Source organism: Heliconius melpomene, chromosome 1 (assembly GCF_056956725.1).
Source record: "Heliconius melpomene rosina isolate 202511_hmr_F chromosome 1, ASM5695672v1, whole genome shotgun sequence".
In the NCBI taxonomy this organism is placed as follows: domain Eukaryota; kingdom Metazoa; phylum Arthropoda; class Insecta; order Lepidoptera; family Nymphalidae; genus Heliconius; species Heliconius melpomene.
The window spans coordinates 6,232,823-6,252,113 of NC_140389.1; the positions used below are offsets into that span (position 1 = coordinate 6,232,823).

General features: G+C 34.1%; 1 non-coding gene across 1 annotated transcript; it reads right to left on the reverse strand.

Moving 5' to 3' along the window:
* Nucleotides 1-16,365: 16,365 nt before the first annotated feature.
* On the reverse strand, nt 16,366-16,447 carry TRNAS-AGA (transfer RNA serine (anticodon AGA)). Its single transcript has one exon. It is a non-coding gene; the product is annotated as a tRNA-Ser (tRNA).
* Between the last annotated feature and the right edge of the window lie 2,844 nt (nt 16,448-19,291).

Sequence of the window (19,291 nt, forward strand, 5' to 3'; positions counted from 1 at the left end):
GGAGGCTGTCAGTGTGTCAGCTATGACGGCTGACCTTATCAACCCCTGACAACTACACGCGAGTATTTAAATACGTTTTATCAAAATCTTTTATATACATAATATATATTTATTTTATGAGGCACTAGATGTACAGTGGTATACCATCTGTCTGTAGACACGTTGGCAGTGAGTTCAATCTCCACTATTGGGAAATTGTTATAGTTTGAATTATTTTTATTTCCCGCTCTGGTAGACAAAACGTGGACTGACGTCGAAAGAAAGTTTCTTTTTCTATATTCTCTTTTTTCTACGCAAAAAACTGAAAAATACAGGATCCAAGCTGCTACAATTATTGTGTCAAGTTCAAACACTTGTTGGTTGTTAATTTTAATTCATTTCTACTTTTCATTTCACAATTACCGAGTTACGATTTTGAGGACATAATTACTATGAATTTACAACTTTAGTAGAGCGCGGTATTATAGACTGTTACGTACTAACAACTTAATAAGAGCTAACGCTTTTAAGTGCATTTTATTTTCTCTTACAATTATTATAACATTTAGAAAACTTTATTTATATTTAACTGTTATGTACGTTACGTGTTGAACGGCGAAACTCAACGCCGTACTTTGTCTTGTTACCAGAGACAGGATTAATAATAATTGATTGCCTCGTGGGTATCAAACTCAGAACCGTCGCATGTACAGTCACACGCTGTGCCAAGACGGCCTCAAAAAAGTTAAATGAAGCAGGCTTTGCGTGTTGAGTGGTGGTGTGTGAGTGGGAAACGGAAGTGTCTTAATGGAAACTGAGGGTCGTAACACTAGGTTTTACAGGTTCCTTCTGCTGACCCTGCTATGTGCGGGATACAGCGTGAATTTAAAAAAAAATAAAGTGTATCTCGAGACGCCCGACAGAAGTGATAACTAATCTAAGTTAAAGTACGAGTATTTAATATTGAAATTGTTTAATTTGAGAAAAACTTAGGTTATTACTTAAGTTTTATGCATATTAACTAAAAGTAAAATAACTAAGACTTATGTATCACTTATGTATAACCCGATGTATTCCTATAGCCTCCCTCGGTGAATCGGGGTCCAACACAAAAATATTTTTAAAGAACCATTAATTCGTAGAATTGAGGTTTAGTACCTATAGAATATATATATATATATATATATATATATATATATATATATATAAGTTTTGTACTTTAATAAAATGTTACTATAATAATAATCAATTCATGGAAAGCGTTACAGAATTTTTCAATTTAATACAAACAATGAATTCCCAAGATTATGTTTAAAACGAAAAAAAAAAATGTATATTCTTGCCCATAAAGTCCTCAAAATAACACTATTCTTCCTAAATCAACGGATTTCGGTCGTCGCATTTTTCACTGAATCCCGCGGGACGTATTAACGCGATTCCGGGACACCTAACGCCGGCCCACTTATCACATTTTTGGTACCCTATTTCGACATAAAACGCTCTCTGTTTATATTTTTTGTATATCTACATGTTTAGTGATAAGTTTATTTTTACTTTCACTGTATATCACGCACACGGGAAGGTAGACTGAGGGAATCTAGTGTTAAAATACTCCATTCCCCATTTTCCGCCGAATTCTGGGGGTATCATGTGTTGAGTGGCAGTGACTCGTTAAGTTCCGCATATTAAAATCGAAGATTATATTTTAATTTCTTCGCTCTGGTGTCGAATCAAAGCGCGGCGTTGAGTTCCGCCACTCAACACATAATGCCTCCAGAATAAAATCGTGTAAAATGGGAAGCGGAGTTAACTTAACACTAGGTTCCCTCTGCCTATCATGCTGTATGCGGAATAGAACGTGAAGAAGTAGTTACCACTCGCAATTTTATTTGCATGGGCTATAAAAGTAAATAGTTTGTGACTAGTGACTGATGCAACTCAACCCCACGATTGAAATTAAAAGTTATTTAAATGTTATTAGTCCCCCAAGTGGGAATCGAAGTTACAACCATCGCGTAGACAGACGATGTCGTACTGCGCCACAGTCGTAAGTCTTAAATACGAATGTATTATAATACTCACATATCTTATTATAATATTTCAATACAAGTTATAATTGAAACGTATAAACTTTTATCTTCTGTTAGGTGTTTGGATGAAATTAAACTTCACGATAAGCTTTGTGGGTTTTAACTTTTATTACTTACTAACACCGCGATGAAATGTTTAAAAGTTTAATATTTAATATACCTACCTACAAATAAATAAAAAAATATCGTTAGAAATAACTTCTATGACACTATAAAAACATGAGATGTTATGTATTAATTGGTAAATTTGATTAAAAACGTAATACCGTACGTAGTACCGTAACCGTAACGGCAAACTTACTATAAAAAACCACTTTAAACCCGCTCATATTTTTTTAAATTTCCCTGCTTAAAAAACACAGAAAAGCCCTATAAATTAACACAATATTTAAACAACTACGAACATACACAGTGAAATTAGAATACCTAAAATTAGTCTTAATATAGAGTAAAGACGTCCATCACTGTCGAGTGCCTGTTGTACAAATATTTGCAGAATCCACGCTAGAGTGTCTAAGGTAAACTAGGCTTGCCTTTCAAGAGCTTTACGTGTTACCTAGGTCTTACCACTCGGGTATAAGACCTAGGTAATATAATGATCGATGTCGAAAGCTCTTATGTAATCACTTGATAGCTAACTTGACCAATAATGTTACTTTAATTAGAAAGCTATTTATATAAGTATAAATTGTATGTGTTTGTAGAGGCTATTGAGGCTCAGCCACACGATTTCTTACTGTAATCTCGACGGTTACGGGTTCGAATTCCACTCAGTTAATTGATATATTTTCATTTCTTCGATTTGATAAAGAAAACAAAGAACAGCGTTGTGTACCTCAATTCTACACGTAATGTTTCTAAGATCAGATGAAAAGCATGAAACTGAGTGTTTTAACACTAGGCTTCCTGATACATGCGGAAACAGCGTGAAACAGGTTTTCTTAAAAGATAAGCACAGATAAAATGTTCTCAAGAAAAACAGATTAATAATTAACATAGAACAATTAAAATTGTTAAAAGCTGAGATTGCCTTACCCTATCTTTGGTTTGGCCAGAAACTTTTGAGTGGTAATAAATCCGATACGATAATACACGCAATTGACGGGAGGCGGCACCGGCACCGCACCGGCTTACTCGTATACCTCGAGGCGGAGTTAGAAACTTCTGAGTTGCCTCGTTTGAGTCTTTTGATTTGATGACTCTGGGTGTATGAAAGTTTTGTATTACCTTAATGCTGGGCTGTTAAATTTTGGCTTTTTTTCCTTTTGGTTTTTATTTTCTTACGTTTTATGTATAGAGAGGATATTAGAAGTCTATGGATTTTCTGTAATTACCACTCAAAGTAATAAGTTATTTTTAATTATTTGCTCTGGTAACAAGGCACTTCACGGCGTTGACTTTCGCAATTCCCGTGGTCTTGGAGAACGGAGTGTCTTCATTCTGCTTACATAATATTTTTCTTGTTTAACCTGTTCTTCCATTTTGAATTCTAAGTGTGAAATACGTAGTACTTTATAATTGTTACAGCTAACTAATTCTTAATTTAATCCAAGCATAGTCAAAGACAACAACTAGTATATAAATCTTAAAGCTTCACATGTGTACGTGCTTTATGTGAACGGAAACGGAAGTCGTAATGACTACTGCGACGTCAACGTAGTTAATGACGTCATAAACACATAAGATAATGTTTATCATTAGATGTGTAATGACTGATGAAAAGCATACCTGAAAACTTTTTAGCTGAGGTCTTCGAGGTATAGCAATACAGTGTCTGTCTGTAAACTCGGAAGAATATTATTTTATTTACCCAGTAACAAGACAAAGCGCGGCGTTGAGAACCGCAAGTCAACATAGAATATCTAGAAAAGTGGGCGGAAAATGGGAAACAGTGAACTACCACCAGGTTCTCTCTGCCTACCCAGCTCCCAGGATACAGCGTTATCATCATTCAATGTGACATTTAAAAAAATTGATAAAATGATTAATTTGGTCATATACAGTTTTATATTTCGTAACAGGTCGCCCCATAAAATCTCTTTCGTGCAATATTGCGTTATATTGACGTACATGTCGATTATTTTATTACTTCAGGTGAATGCTTAAGAGGTTTAACGGTGGCAGGTAATTACTTACGTTATTAGCGAAATGCAGGCGCTTTTGAGGGAATGCTAGTAAAAAGAGAGGAAAGTTAATTAGAAATTGCTCTTTATTGGGAATATCCTGTTTAATATTGAGTTAACGTCTGACTATGAATACGGTGGTTGTGGGTTCGATTCTCCTTTTGGGGTAGAATTACTTGCTCTCGTAAGAACTGGTACGGTGTTGAACTACGTTACTCGACGTGCAATGTCTCATATCCGGACTAAAAGCAACGATCGGAGTCTCTTGATACGATTTTTTTAAATTTCATTCGGTGTCTCACACATAGCAGGGAAGGAAACATGGATATCAAGTGTTAAAACTCTCCGTTCACCATTTTCCACCGAATTCTGGGAAATTGTAACGCACTTTGCCTGGTTAAATTAAAATTAAAAAATCAAAATCTCATCAACAAATTTCACAAAGGTTTTTTTCTCAGCTTCACGTCTAGTCTCGCTCAAAACAGGGTACGTAGAGAGAACCCAGTGTCAAGACACTCCATAATTATAATTTCTTTTATAAGATTCTAATAACGATTATTACTATAGAATAGTTTTATAATATGTATATACCTAGATATGCATAACGCGGTAGGGTATTATAGATTCCTTGAGATGCTCGGAACGTAAAGCAGTCTAAGCGGCTAAGCGGCTATCGCTTACTGAAACCGATATCGGAGCTACGAAACTAATAATAATATTTATATATTGAAAGGTTTTATATATATAAATTTTAAGAAAATATAGTTTTTTTTTCTAAATAGTTTGATAAATCTAACCTTTAACAAACATATTTCTGTTTATAAATAAAAAGCTCCTTCAGGCTTTTCCCTTATAGCAGAATGGGCGGGGGCGTGGCGAAGAGAGAGCATAGTGCCAAGAAACTCCTTTCTTTCTAATTCACGCCTGAATTCAAGACATTGCGTGTGCGGAACTCAACGCCGTGCCTTCCCTTGTGGGAACCGCGGCGAGTTTACTGTCAGACGTTGTTCTACTGTCAAATTTCTTGTCACTCTTGTCACTGGTGGTGTCATGGGCTTAAGACATTTATATCGTAATTCCACGTTATGTCTGCATACTCTAATTTTTTTTCAACCCTGAAAATATTGGTATTTCATTTCCTAAAAATCTATTTTTGTTTTGATTTTGTTTCCGAGACTTATAGCAGCTTCCTAATAAAGCGATTATGAGCAAAAAATTAAGAGAACATACTCATCAATTAGATTAATAAAAATTATTAAGTAATTTTTTATATAATTATTTTAGACCGAAAAATTAATAGGAACAGATAGGCCACAATAGTTGCACACTATACATGTTTATTTTTACAATATAAGATTTAAAACCGTACGTTTATTGTTCGCCAAATTACTTGAGCAAAACCAGGACAAAAAATAATATGAATCTGACAGAAATATATATTTCTAGTTATAATTTAAATTAATAATTTGCCACCTCCATGTATCCAGTTCCTTGCTAACGATGCACAATGCTTACATCAGCCGTATTCTTCGGTGAAACGGCGCTATACAAGTACGTATACAGGCAGGCGGTGCGGAATAATATTTCATTTAGCTAGGATATTTCAAAATTCCTTAATCTCGAAGGTATTACCGTAAATATTCTTTCGAAAACACAATTTTAGATTTTATGGATAATATGTATGTGAACGTTTAACTTTAGTGTTAGGAATCTTTTTATTTTAACGCAGATAGTAGGGAAAAGTGGAGAACATTGTAAACTTGGCTAATGTTTACCTCTTACCTATCGATTACCTTTTCATAAAGCTTACCTCTAGTTCTTAAAAAAATATTTTACAGCTTCACGCTGTATCCCATGCTGTATTAAAGTAAGCAGAAGGAACCTGGGAACCATGTGCTAAGACACTCCGTTTCCATAAAGACACTTCTGGTTCCCGCTCTCCGCCGAATTCTTAAATTTAAGATCGTGTACTGACAGAAAAATCAACGCTAATATCTCTTCACAAAAATTGATATTATATTTACATGTATAACGTTATATCTACTATAATTATTATACTATTAGTATAACTTTATATCTTACTGCATCGTATAAATATGTGAAAAATTATAGTCCACTACTGACCGCTAGTAAAAATGGAAGCTTACAAGAGAACATACTCAGAGCTTATTATGTCATAATATTGCTACTGCTTTTTATGTAGTAGAATTGCTTAAACATTTTGATTGTTGAAGCCGTGGTGGTGCAGGGGCTCGAGCGTGTGACTGTTAACACGATAGTGGTGGGTTCGATCCTCGTTCTAGGGAAAGACATATTTCATCATATTTTCATTTCGTCACTCGGGTAACGAGGCGAAGCACGGTCTCTGTATTTTCGGTGGATCTTTCTTTGAAGAATTCCTCGAAGAACATCTCATCTTAACATGATTCTTCTAAGCATAGATTAAAAGTAAATAAATGAAACACGATTCCGTTTTGGCGTAACGGCACAGCGTTGGATTAACGATTGTGGGTTCGATTGCCGCGAAATTAAATATTTTCATGACTTCGTTCCAGTAACAATAAAAAGTGCGGAATTGAGGCGGAAGGAACCCGGGAACCTAATGCTAAGACATTTCTTTTCCCCACTTAGCTCCAAATTCTCGAACTACACCATACATATTATCATACAAACTCATGTACATACAGACACAAACACCCACCATCTCCAACCCGCCTCGTAAACACGACAATATGTGTTAAGTGCCAGCTATAACGTACATAAATGATTAGTACCAGCTGACCACTTCAAATGAAAAGCATTCTCGTGTACTTTTTAATGTTCTCCACACGCTTATATGTTTGTGGGAAATATTACTTCGTATATAACTAACTCCTTGCGACAGATGAATAAGGGGGTTGTGTAAGCTCTTAAGGATATGTTGGGGTAATGTGGACTTATGTGGTGTTGAGGTCGTGTATTCAAATATAATGTATTTTTTATTATTAGCTTAACAGTTTTAAAAAATATGATACCCAGTGTTAAGTCATTATTATTTTTCATATTATAATTCACTTCCTCGAGTGAGGATAGAGCTCCCAAACACTAGGCTGAAGTCGCCACAAATTATTGGAACTTTGTAATGATTTATTATTTTTTTATTACAATACTTTTTAAACATGGGCTATGGAAGCCACATCATATGAGTCTTTTACAAAATAAATTTTGAACTTTACAATCATTGTACGTTATGTTGTAACAGCGCCATATGTATATACGAAAATGACCTATTTTTTGCGTAGGTCTCAAAAATTGGACAGAGAGTTCAAAACGGAGTATCTTAACTCTAGGTTTTCTACCTGTAAAATAAGGTAGGCGAAGAAACCTAGTGTTATAAAGCAGGATAGAGCGGGATTAAAAAAAAATTAAAAGCATTTAAGCAAATATTTAACGAGAGCACTTTAACGCCCTTAACCTGCACGTCTCAAATATAAGTTGAATGCAACTCGCCGCGGCCGAGGCGCTCCACAAATCAAAAGTTTTACTTGCTGGTTTTAAGTTGTGGGTGTATTGGGTTCTACAATTGATTTCAAATTAAGAAAAAATTAATAAGAACAATTTTCAAAAAGTATATTGATTCAGTAGAGCACGCTAAAACAGAGATAGAACATTGAATTCTGATTAAGAATAGATTAAAGCTATTTGTACTTTAATATTTATATATTTATCAATATTGAAATATATTTTAAATTCACGCTGTATCCCGCACACAGCACGATAGGCAAAGGAAACCTAGAAACCTAGTGTTAAGACACTCCCTTTCTATTAAGATATTTCCGCTCCTCACTTTTCGTCAAATTCTGGAAACATTGTGTGTTGAGTGGTGGAACTTTACGCCGCTTTACCTTGTTACTAGAGCAAAGAAATGAAAATATTAAATATTTCATTCTCTCGAGTGAGTATAGAAACCAAAATTGGTCGAGTTTACAATCTGACGCTTGTGCCCCTTCGCTACGACTGGCCTCAAATAAATATACATACATATATCATAAAAAATCAAAATTTCTAAAAAAATCTGTCGAAAAAGAATACATAATCTTTAAACATAAAAGTACAGATATTAAGTAAAAAATTAATATATATAATTAATTTAAGCCCCAGTATGAGGCAGTCCTAAAACAACTGGACAGTTTCATTGGGAGCAGAAAATAAGGCGATTCTCGGGAATGAAATGGAATTCTAATTCAATACAGACGTTCGCTCCCTCTGCGACGTTTTATGATTTTATTATTTTTATAATATTTAATGCAATGTTGTTATTATTTCTACTGCTAATAGTAAAACAACTCAAATCAGTTTCACGCTTTTTCCCGCACTTTAGTGAGGTCTTTCACGTATTTCAAGACATCAAGACATTACGAGTTGAGTGGTGGAAATACGCTTTGTTTTGTCAAAGTGAAGAAATGAAAATAATTTGAGAGGTAATCGAACCCACAATTACAGGCAGTCGTAGTTTCACTATGGCACAACGGCGTCTTTTAATATTAGTCATGGCTAACTTTGATTACAAAATCTTTAAAAATTAAAAATTAATTTTAACTTAGTTGATTTTCTCAGAATTTCATTTACAAAAATATATAGACCAGCCAGTTCAACCTTCTCTGTTCTTTTATTTTAATCGAGAGACTAATTCTTCTAACAAATTAGGACATCTAGATTCTTTGTAATATATTAGTAAATCAATCTTAGTTATTTAAACATTCCTAAAAGTTTACATATATCGATTTGACTAGGCCAATACAAAATAAGTTTAAAATAAGCTATGACTTTTAAATAGAATAATCTGTAAAACAAAGTTTACAAAAGAAAAACAAAACAATATTAATCCAATAAATCATAAAATATATAATATCTCAAGATGCCCTGAAAAGACAACAAAATGGATGCGTCATCAATTTCTATAAAGGAAATCGGTTACGCCTTATCGCCCACTAAAATATTCAAGACAATATTATAAATGCCTGCTGGTGTTAAACAAATTGTTCGAGATGAAGAGAGTAATGGATTCTATTCCCGGCGTTGATCGCACTCCGTGACTGACGACCGGAGGTGGTTTGATGGAGCGATGGTATCGAACATTTGATGGTTACGCTATGGAACTTACACTTCCGGTTTCGGAACTTATGGGTCGTCGCTTTTTGGATATACAAGAAATTTCAATATGTGTACAAAGGGAAAAACTTGAAAAATAAAAAAAAGTACTAAAATAGGCATTTCTTGGCAAATCATTACAAATTTATATTAATTGTAGTTAATTTCATGTAAATTGAGTACAACTCCAAATGCAATATGTCAAATAATGGTCGTAAAGTAAAAATTGTTCTTAAAATTGTCTAATGTTAGATAGATATATAGATGGTAGAAATCATTTTTAATTTTAGCATCACGCTTTATCCCGAATATAGGACAAAGGGAACCTGGGAACGCCACAACTTGCTACGACAGTTTTAGTATTTTAAAATCGTAACTGCATCATCCATAATTATGGCAATTTTCATACTACTGTTAAAACAAAAAAAAAACAATTCTACATCTTAATTATAAAACAAGGAGCAATCGAGAAGATGAGACGACCCAGTTAATTGTAAATTCGAGGGGGTTGAAGAATCGAGTGCAGTTATCTTGAGGGTGGATTGCCAATGGAAGGGTTAATGCGGTAGTAATTAAACTTGGTGATCCCCTCCGTCGTGCCGATTGTGGGATTTCAATGATCATTAAGGAAATTAGTCGATTGCTTATTACTTTTATTTTTGTATGATGAATATGTTTTTAAAAACTGTAATAATTTTTTTGCATTAATCTGTATAAGTAGAGGAAATCCAATGTTAATACTGCCGGTTTAGGACTAGCAGCTAAATTCTTAAGACATAGCGTGTTGAGTGGCAGAACTGTACGCCATCCTTTGTCTTGTTACTAGAGCGAAGGAATAAAAATAATTCGTTTCCTGAGTAGAAATCGAAACCATAACCGTCGTACCTTTCAATAGTTATTACCCCTTTTCTACACAACATTTATTTAATCTTTAGTGATGAAATAAAGAGAGAAAAGAGAAAAATGAGTCAAAGAGTTGGTAACGTTACTAGGTTATCTTTGCCTTAATGCGGAATACAGCATACAGCTATTAATTTTGGAATATTGACCCGACACAAACCTGAACCTGTAATATCATAATATACATTTATCTCTGAGCTCAAATGATCCTAAATCTATAATAGTATATATTTTAAAGGATATCTCTAAATCACAACTTCGAAGTTGCCTAATTCTCGAGGAATCCACTGGCTTTAACTACTGCGGTTTTGAGATTTATTTTAAATTGAAAACGGACTTCGCTCATCAACGACGCTATAAACTTATAATTAATGAAAAATCAGATTGGAATGAATCTTAGAAGGATTTGGTAGTTTTAATAAGTTTTCGTTTACAAATCTCAGTAAGTCTTGAGGATGCTGGATTTCTTAAGGAGATAATAAGAATTGAATGAGAATTATTATTAATGTATTTTATTTAAGCTATTAGGTTGGAAGTTTTAAGTTATATTACGTAAAAATCTAGAAAAAGACTAACACAAAATCAATTTATAAAAATAAATAAATGTATTCGACTGAAATCATATCAGTTGTACAGTATTGGATTTCTCCACCAAGCAAAAGTACACGCCATATTTACTTATCCTAATTTACTCTACATAATTTATTTTAAAAAAAGCCGACTTAATTGTCAATGTATAATAAATATTGCCTCCAAAATACTGAATCGGTTTTAATGCAACTTTTTGTTGAACTGTGATGTATTCTAATGCGGGCAAGTTGATTAGATAGTTGGGAAGTTGTATGGATATAAAAATTAGAGCTTCCAATACCGGTATACCGAGATCTTGGTATTGTGGGATCCCGCATCATTTTCCAGTCCCAAATGGATGGGTATCGAACCCGAAAGAAAGAAGAAGAAGAAAAAGTCAAATCAAACGCTCCACGCCCCACTGCGCCACGACGATATCAGAATCTATATATATAAAAGGACTTGTCCTCAGTGACTGAGGTAAGACGCACGCACAGCCGTAACCGCTGTGCGTAGAAACGTTAAATTTGGACAGATGTTTACTTTCGTAATCTGGACATCCACTGAGAAAGGATTTTGAAAAATTTTAACCCTAAAGGGGTCAAATAGGGGTTGAAAGTTTGTATGGATTTTTTTTTAAATCGGTACCGATTTTTATAATATTCGAAATTTAGATCTTTAAAAGTATTTAATTGAGCACGTGTTTCATGGTTTTCTAGAATTCACCCCTAAATAAGTAAGCGAAGCTGCGCGCGTCCGCTAGTCTTCTACAAAAAGCAAACATCATACATCAAAAGGACTCATTAAGTAACCATTCAAACAATGAAATTGCTCGAAAAGATGAATTAATATGAACAAAGACTGTTTAGTTGACGATTTTATTAAGTCTGTCTAGTAATGTTCCTTATGTTGACAGAAATCGTTTATTATATAACTTTTACGCTATCCTGGTATAGTCGGCATGTCTGAATACGATGGTTATAGGTTAGAATTCCACTAAAGAGAAGGAAATATGTATATATTGCGGCCGTCGCTACATAGTGTCTGCCTGTAAATACGAGGATTGTAGATTTGATTTCCACTTGGTAGTATAACTTGTTTTAATGTCCTTCTCCTGGTAACGAGACAAAGTACAGCGTTGATATATGTCACTCAACACGCGATGTCTAGAAAATTACTCAGGAAATGAGGACTTTAATAATTTTATGACCGAAGCACCCTGCAGGATATCGTGCTATATGAAGTATCTCTCACTAGAGGTCATATCCAATATCCCCCTTCTAGTTTTTCTCTTAAGTAACAAATTCCCTACTATTTACCTGCTTTCAGGATAAATTGGAAACCCACCACTTTCCAGTTCTACCCAAAAAAGTCCGTACAAAATGACTAATAACAATTGAATTTTGTTAAATAACAACCATCTATATAAACACAAAACCAGCTAGTGCTTAAACACACCACTCTACGCCACGTTTGTCTACCAGAACGTAGAAATAAAGATTATAGAAATTATCTTCATTTCTACTCTTACCTCTCCCCTGATCTGATTGGAACATCAGGATCTGGTCGACCGATACAGCCGGACGCTATCCCACTAAGCCATAACGACCTCGTTTAAACTGAACATTTTAAATTTGCCATATAACCTTTGCAAAGCTCTCACCCACATCAGCAGTCAAGGTAGCCTTGTGCTATAAAAGTCGACAAAAAAGCCCAGTCCATATAGAAGTTAAACAAAAAAAAGAAATTCTCTCAGTAATTAATAAACTAGGTAAGTACGTAAAAATTTAACCGCGCTTCACGCTCCGCGGCCCGAACTCATTAAGTTGGCTGGTTTATTTCATTTGCCGTCAACTTTTTGAACGGCGGCGGTGAACTTTTAAAAGAATACGAAATTTTTGGCTAAAGATTTTATTTAAATACTTTTATAATTAATTTTATAAATTTATTAGTTATAGACTTAAATATGTACATATATTTAAATTTAGCGCTTGCTTAATATTATATAGATTCAAAGTTTTAATTATGTCTAGACTCTTTTTATTATTAACTAGTTAAATTTTTGGCCTGTAGCTAAAACAGCTTAAGCTAGTAGCTTGTACCTGCAGTGTCACCCGCATAGTCAGTTTGTATATGTCACATGACACATTAGAATGTGTCAAAGTAACTCTAACAGTAGGGAGTCACTGTGGATTTCATCAAAACGAATAACGTAATGTATTAGACATAGTCTAAGGAAGACTTAAGGTCTCCCTCGATAAATTGATTATTCTCTTGTTTCCCTTTTTTTCAGCATCAAGCTGTATCATGCACATAAGCAGAAGAAACCTAGAAACCTAGTGTTAAGACACTTCCTTTACGTTAAGACAATTCCGGTCCTCACTTTCCATCGAATTCTGGATGCATTGTATGTTAAGTCAGTACTCGACAGTTCTCGAAGCCGCGCTGTGCCTCGTCACCAGAAATAAGAAATAAAAATATTAAATAGACTATTTTTGCTAAGGGATAAACCTCAACCTCAACCTGCGCTACGACTGGACTCTAAATATGGTAGATTATTATTCAACCAAAGAAATGTTTGAATCAGTGAAACTCAATTTTAATTACTATAATATCCTCATTTTTGCTTAATTTTTTAATAATATATTTAATGCTACTATGCCATTAGATGTTAAATATAAACATTATACCAAATATAATGGATTAAACCAGATCACGCTCATCTCTCAGTATACCGTAAACACTATACACTATACAATGTACACTATAGCGTGTAAATACGCCAAATGAACAAACTCATGGGTCTGGCTCTCTAAACAAATGTATGTAGGTGTGTTTACTGAACTTATTGCTATAACAGTTCACCCACACTATATAGCTAAAGTAATATTAGGAGGGTACCACCATGTATAGTCGGACCTTCTGTGGAAAATGAAAAAGATTTGTTTTAGTTTTGTCTTGTTAAATTCGCGATGGATTTTAATGTATCAAAAATTTTGATCCCTGAACTTATATTTAATATTTAATTATAGTGACGATTAATGATATTTTTTTAATGGAAACGTAAGTGACAAAGAAGGTAGGGGGAAACCTTGGTGAATCTTGGAGATTTCAGTGTTCTTCATTTTGAAGATAGGTGACATAAAATTACAATAACTTCAGAGATTATTAAGAACTTTAATAACAGACCTTTAAACAGTAAGCGAAGTTAAAAAATTCAGCAAGGACTCTTTGTTCTTCTTGACCATCTGCTAGTGATAAAACGTAAATGTAAAAAAACACTTTTCCGCACAGAACATGAACCTACGATCCAAAAGTCCTAACTTTCATCAAACAAAACAAATACCCCAAAATACATAAAAGTTAAAATGTGGCACCGAGCCAGCTATAACCGTAACCACTAAAATCGCGTTCAAACAATCGCGCGTCAAATTGGAAGCCTCACAAAATAAATTGTATGTAAATGAACGGGTGATTAGTGAACGACGGTGATCGAATTATGGAGTAACGAGGCCGCTCTGATTGTGAGGGTTAATATGCAAGTCTACGGTGCTTGCACTGGATTGATTTAGGAGTTGACTGGGCTTCGAGGTTCGGTTTAGTGGTGACAAAAAATAAGGTTTAACGGTTTTTCTCTCATTCTTCTTCTTCGTGTCAATGCTTGGAGAAATCAGATCATATTTTGCCAGTATTTCGCCACGTCGAATGCGGCATTTGTTGCCTCAATCAGGTCGTCATGTGAGCAGGTGAACGGACATTCTCGCATTGCAAGGTAGGCAGATGAAACCTGATAATAAGACTCTCTGATAACCACTTTTCGCCAAATTCCACTCAACTCATTCCCCCAAGTGAGCTATTTATATAAGCTTAAAGTTAATGAACGTTTTTTGATATATGATATATCGTTAAACTAGGCAGGATTACGTTAGGCTGTATAGATTATCAAAATTGCGCTCGCTAATGAAAAACAAAATAATAATAATGTTTTTCAATTCGAACCAGTAGCCTTGTTATAAAACATTTAACGTTGTAAAGAAATCAAACAATTTCTTGAGCTTTACAATATTAATATAGATACATAAAAATATCTTATACACATCCTCACTATTCTACGTATCCTACATTATGACGATTAAAAAAACGTGTGTAACGAAATGCTCGAAGAAACTTTAACCCTTAACTGTTGATACCAATTTAATTATAATTAATAATTAGATGACGATTGTGGGAAGCAGCCCGTCGGTAACGATATTAATCACGTGGCAACTGTCAATCGCGAATATTTGATTAATTAGCCATATCATTAGGGGCATTGTGGCGCAATGACAGTGTCTATACGTAATGGTTGTAAGTTCGATCCCTATTTGGGGTTATTATTGTTACCATTTGAAGGGCTTATCCTTAAGGGCTTAATTTGCCTACACCCTATGTGACACGGTGCAAGCAACGACCGCAGTCGTCAGAGCAGACGCCAATGATAGTTGCGTTTATTTTATCTTTTTTTTAAACATATTTCAAATTTCGAAGTCATCCAATTAATGAGTACAGTATGCAAAAACAGTTAGTGGATTTTGAGTTGTACTATTTTTTGTTTGTTAGATGCTTAATACAAATGAAATGTAAAAAAAATATCAACTTTGCAATACCAGGTCCTATTTCTTTAAAAATAACCAGTTTAGATTAACCTATAGTCGTCCTTACATTATGTTTAAAAATAAAATAATTTCCGATCGACGTATATACAAATAATCCTGTAGTCCATGCAGTCGAAGCCTATATATATTACCCAGTATCTACATGTATTTGTGTCTGTTTGTTTGTGTGTGTGTGTGTGTACATACAATATCAGTGATAATTGCTTGGAGGTTAGACCCGCAGTAATCAAGCGTCAATAACGTTATTAATCAGATTTGATCACAGAATATTCTATTAATTTGTCATATTAGGCTAGTTGTAATATTATATTATACCTATGCATATTTTACCAGTATTTTCAGGAATCTACACTAATATTATAAAGCTGAAAATTACTTGATGAAACTAATTAATTTCAGGAACTATGACATTGAATTGAAAAATCATTTTTGTATTGTATAGTCCGTTCATCAAGATTAGAATACAGTAATTGATAGGTACATCGCAGTCAGAATAGCTCGTTTAAATATGCCATATGCTATAGTCATATATTGTGCGCTTGATGGCGTAACTCAACGCTGCGTGTTGCGCCGTGTCTGAACAAGACAGACGAAACGTTTTTAAAAGCTTTTCTTTATAACTACTGTCATAATTGAAACACCAATTTAGAGGTAAACACGTCAGAGAGTAGCCGAATGCGTCAAAAAAGCACCTATAAATAATATTTTGTTGCTAATGCAATGAAAGGATAAAATCTACAAATTATATCAATTAACAAGAACAAATAGAAAAAAAATATGGAAAAATTTCTAAATTATATTCGTATACATCATTACTAAAAATTAAATCAATCAAAATAAATGTCAAACACACCTTAAAAAATTGAAATCAATATTAAAGAAAAAAATATATTATAATTTGAACAATAAAAAAACATTCGCAGTCGGTAGGATTCGAACCTACGCTCCCAGAGGGAATCTGATTTCTAGTCAGACGCCTTAACCGCTCGGCCACGACTGCTCTTACTGTAGAATTAAAGACTTTGCACAACTTTGTAAATTGTATTAAAAAGTGAAAGTTAAAAAACTTGATTTTAATTTAAATGTCAGTAGGTTGCACGAACTATAGAGCTTTTTATCTCCGTCATGGCACAGCGGCGCAACGTCTGACTATAAAAGCAATGGCTAGACATTCTATGTCCACTTTTGGGAATAAATTATTTTCATTTCTCCGCTCAGGTAACACTCTACATACAATGTCTTGGAAATTCGACGGAGAGTGGGAAACAGACCTCTTAACACTAGGTTCCTTATGCCTACCATGCTATATTAAAAACAATTAATCAGTCAGTTTCTTAATTTAAAAAGAATATAGATAGAAAAGAAAAGGTTCTATTTTAACTTATATTTAAAATTATTTACTTTATTTGTAAACAAGACTTCCTCGTACTTCGTCTTAATTAAAATAGGAAAATGGGGTAAGAAAATTTAGCAAAAGTTTAAAGAACAAATTTAAGATTTCAATGAACGAGTATTCAATTTGGTTATTTTTAATTTTGAAAAAAATATAATCTACCATGGCGCAGCAGCACAAGCGTGCGACTGTATACACGACAGGCTGTGAGTTCAACTCCCACTCGAGAAAATGAAGTATTTAATTTTTTCATTTTTTTTCGCTCTGATAAAGAGGCAAAGGGCTTAAGCTTAGTTAAGCTTAATTAAGTTTCGCCACTCTATAGGCAATGCTTCCAGAGTTCGGCGGTAAATAGAGAACGGAAGTAACTTAACTCTAGGTTTCCAGATTCCTTAAAAAAATATTTTTGAACATTAAAAAATATTTTTGAATTTAAGGTAGCATATAGGCGTCTCATACCTTATTATATACGAGTATACTTATACACTCATCACCCACCATGTAATTAATAACGTTATTTATGCTTGATTACTTGACGATTAGCTGGTATCATCTAATTTCCTATACACACATACATATATCCTAGTTTCAGTTTGGCTGAATTAAGCTCTACAATTAATGTGAATTCAGTCATAATAACCACCGATGATAACGATGAACCGTTTTGATTTAGATTTTAGGGTTCCGTACTTCAAAAGGTAAAAATGGAACCCTAATTACCATATGCCCAACCAATGGAATCATAATTACTTTGTTGTCCGTCTGTCACGACCATTTATCTCAAGATAGCTTGGAAGTATTACCGCTGATTTTAATATCAAATATTTTAGTCTGTAGGTCCTTAAGGCACAGAAAACATCAATCTTCTAAGTCAACGCAATCAAAAGATATGAGACACTATTACCATTTCTCCTATCTGACAAGGACGGCGTTGAGTTACGTCACTCAACACACAATATTCATCAAGAAGCCATAACGAAATGGTGTAAACAAAACATATTTCCCCTATAAATTCCAATGCAATATTCGCCTATACTGTCCCGAAGCAAGGTTAAACCACAATACGATCAACAGAACGGTGTGAATGCCTCCTTTGACTTCCACAAACAGATACTTCCTCGGCCCTAAGCCAATTATCCGCAAAAGCTCGACCGACACCGGCTGTATATCCGGTGCTGGATTGAAACGCATTTAAGTTTCTAGAGAACAAATAAATAGAAATAAGATATTTGATTTTGCAATTTTGACACATTTTAAATGAAAGTTTATTTTTTCCTCAACTTCACGAGCTTTCACTTCTTCGGCTGAGGAACCCTCCGTTACAGTCACACCCTTGGGCCTTTGCACCACGACGGTCTCGAGGGCCGATTTAAACATTAGAGTAGGAACCTGATGTTAACCTACTATTTCATTCTCCCGCTTAAGAATCGAACACACAATTGTCGCGCTTACAATCAGAGGCTGTGCTAGATCCTCTCTGACTACCCTGCTGCGAGGGATAACGCATGAAGCATTTTTTGTGAAGCATTTTTTTTTGTACATTTATTATTTAGAGAATGTATATTACAATACTCGGTCTAGCAATAGTATTACGCAAATTATCTCAGATAATTAATGTATGTACTGGGATTACATTATCGAATTTGCTAAAACAATGCCGCTAATATTGTATTTGTGGCACTTGCTAATGCATATTCTGTTTTGTTGTGGAGACATTGACCTTCTTAGAATTAACATATATACATACATACAAAGATATATATATATTAAAATTACATAAAAAATTACATATTATTAAAATGAGGCTGTTGTAAAGCAGTGGCATATCGTCTGATTTTAAACATTAAGGTTCGATGTTCGAGTTCGATTCCCACTAGGGGAAATGATTTGTTTATATTTCTCAGGATACAGCGTAAATCTAAAAAAATAGCATAGTGAAAGAAAATACATAGATGAGTTGGTCGTGGATATAAATTTAAATTGGAAGATTGTAATTAATATATGAGACGACAGAGAGTGAGGTTAAATTCTAAAAGGGCGGAAATTACATTGCAAATTTTTCACGAATTTCCATATGTATATTACAATTTTGCGTACGAATAACTCTTTGAAGTATAACAAAACGAATGAGCCAAAATTTCAAAATTTCTGACCATTAATTATTCAGGATTAGCCACAGATTTCAGTAGACAAAACTTTCAATTAGTTATAGATATTTAGATAATTCATTAGGTATTAGTGGAAAACTGTCAGAAAATTTTGTGACCAAAGTCCCTTTGATTTATACATCTTCACAACTCCAATCGTTTGAGCGGCAGAGGTCAGTAATGTCAGTAATCTCCGGTTGTTTATAGTTAAAACTCTAACGACGTAACTCTTAACTGCTTAGGAGTCGTAAATAAGGCAAATTACTTTGTAAGCCTACAATTAAAGTGTAGTCTGCGTTACGGC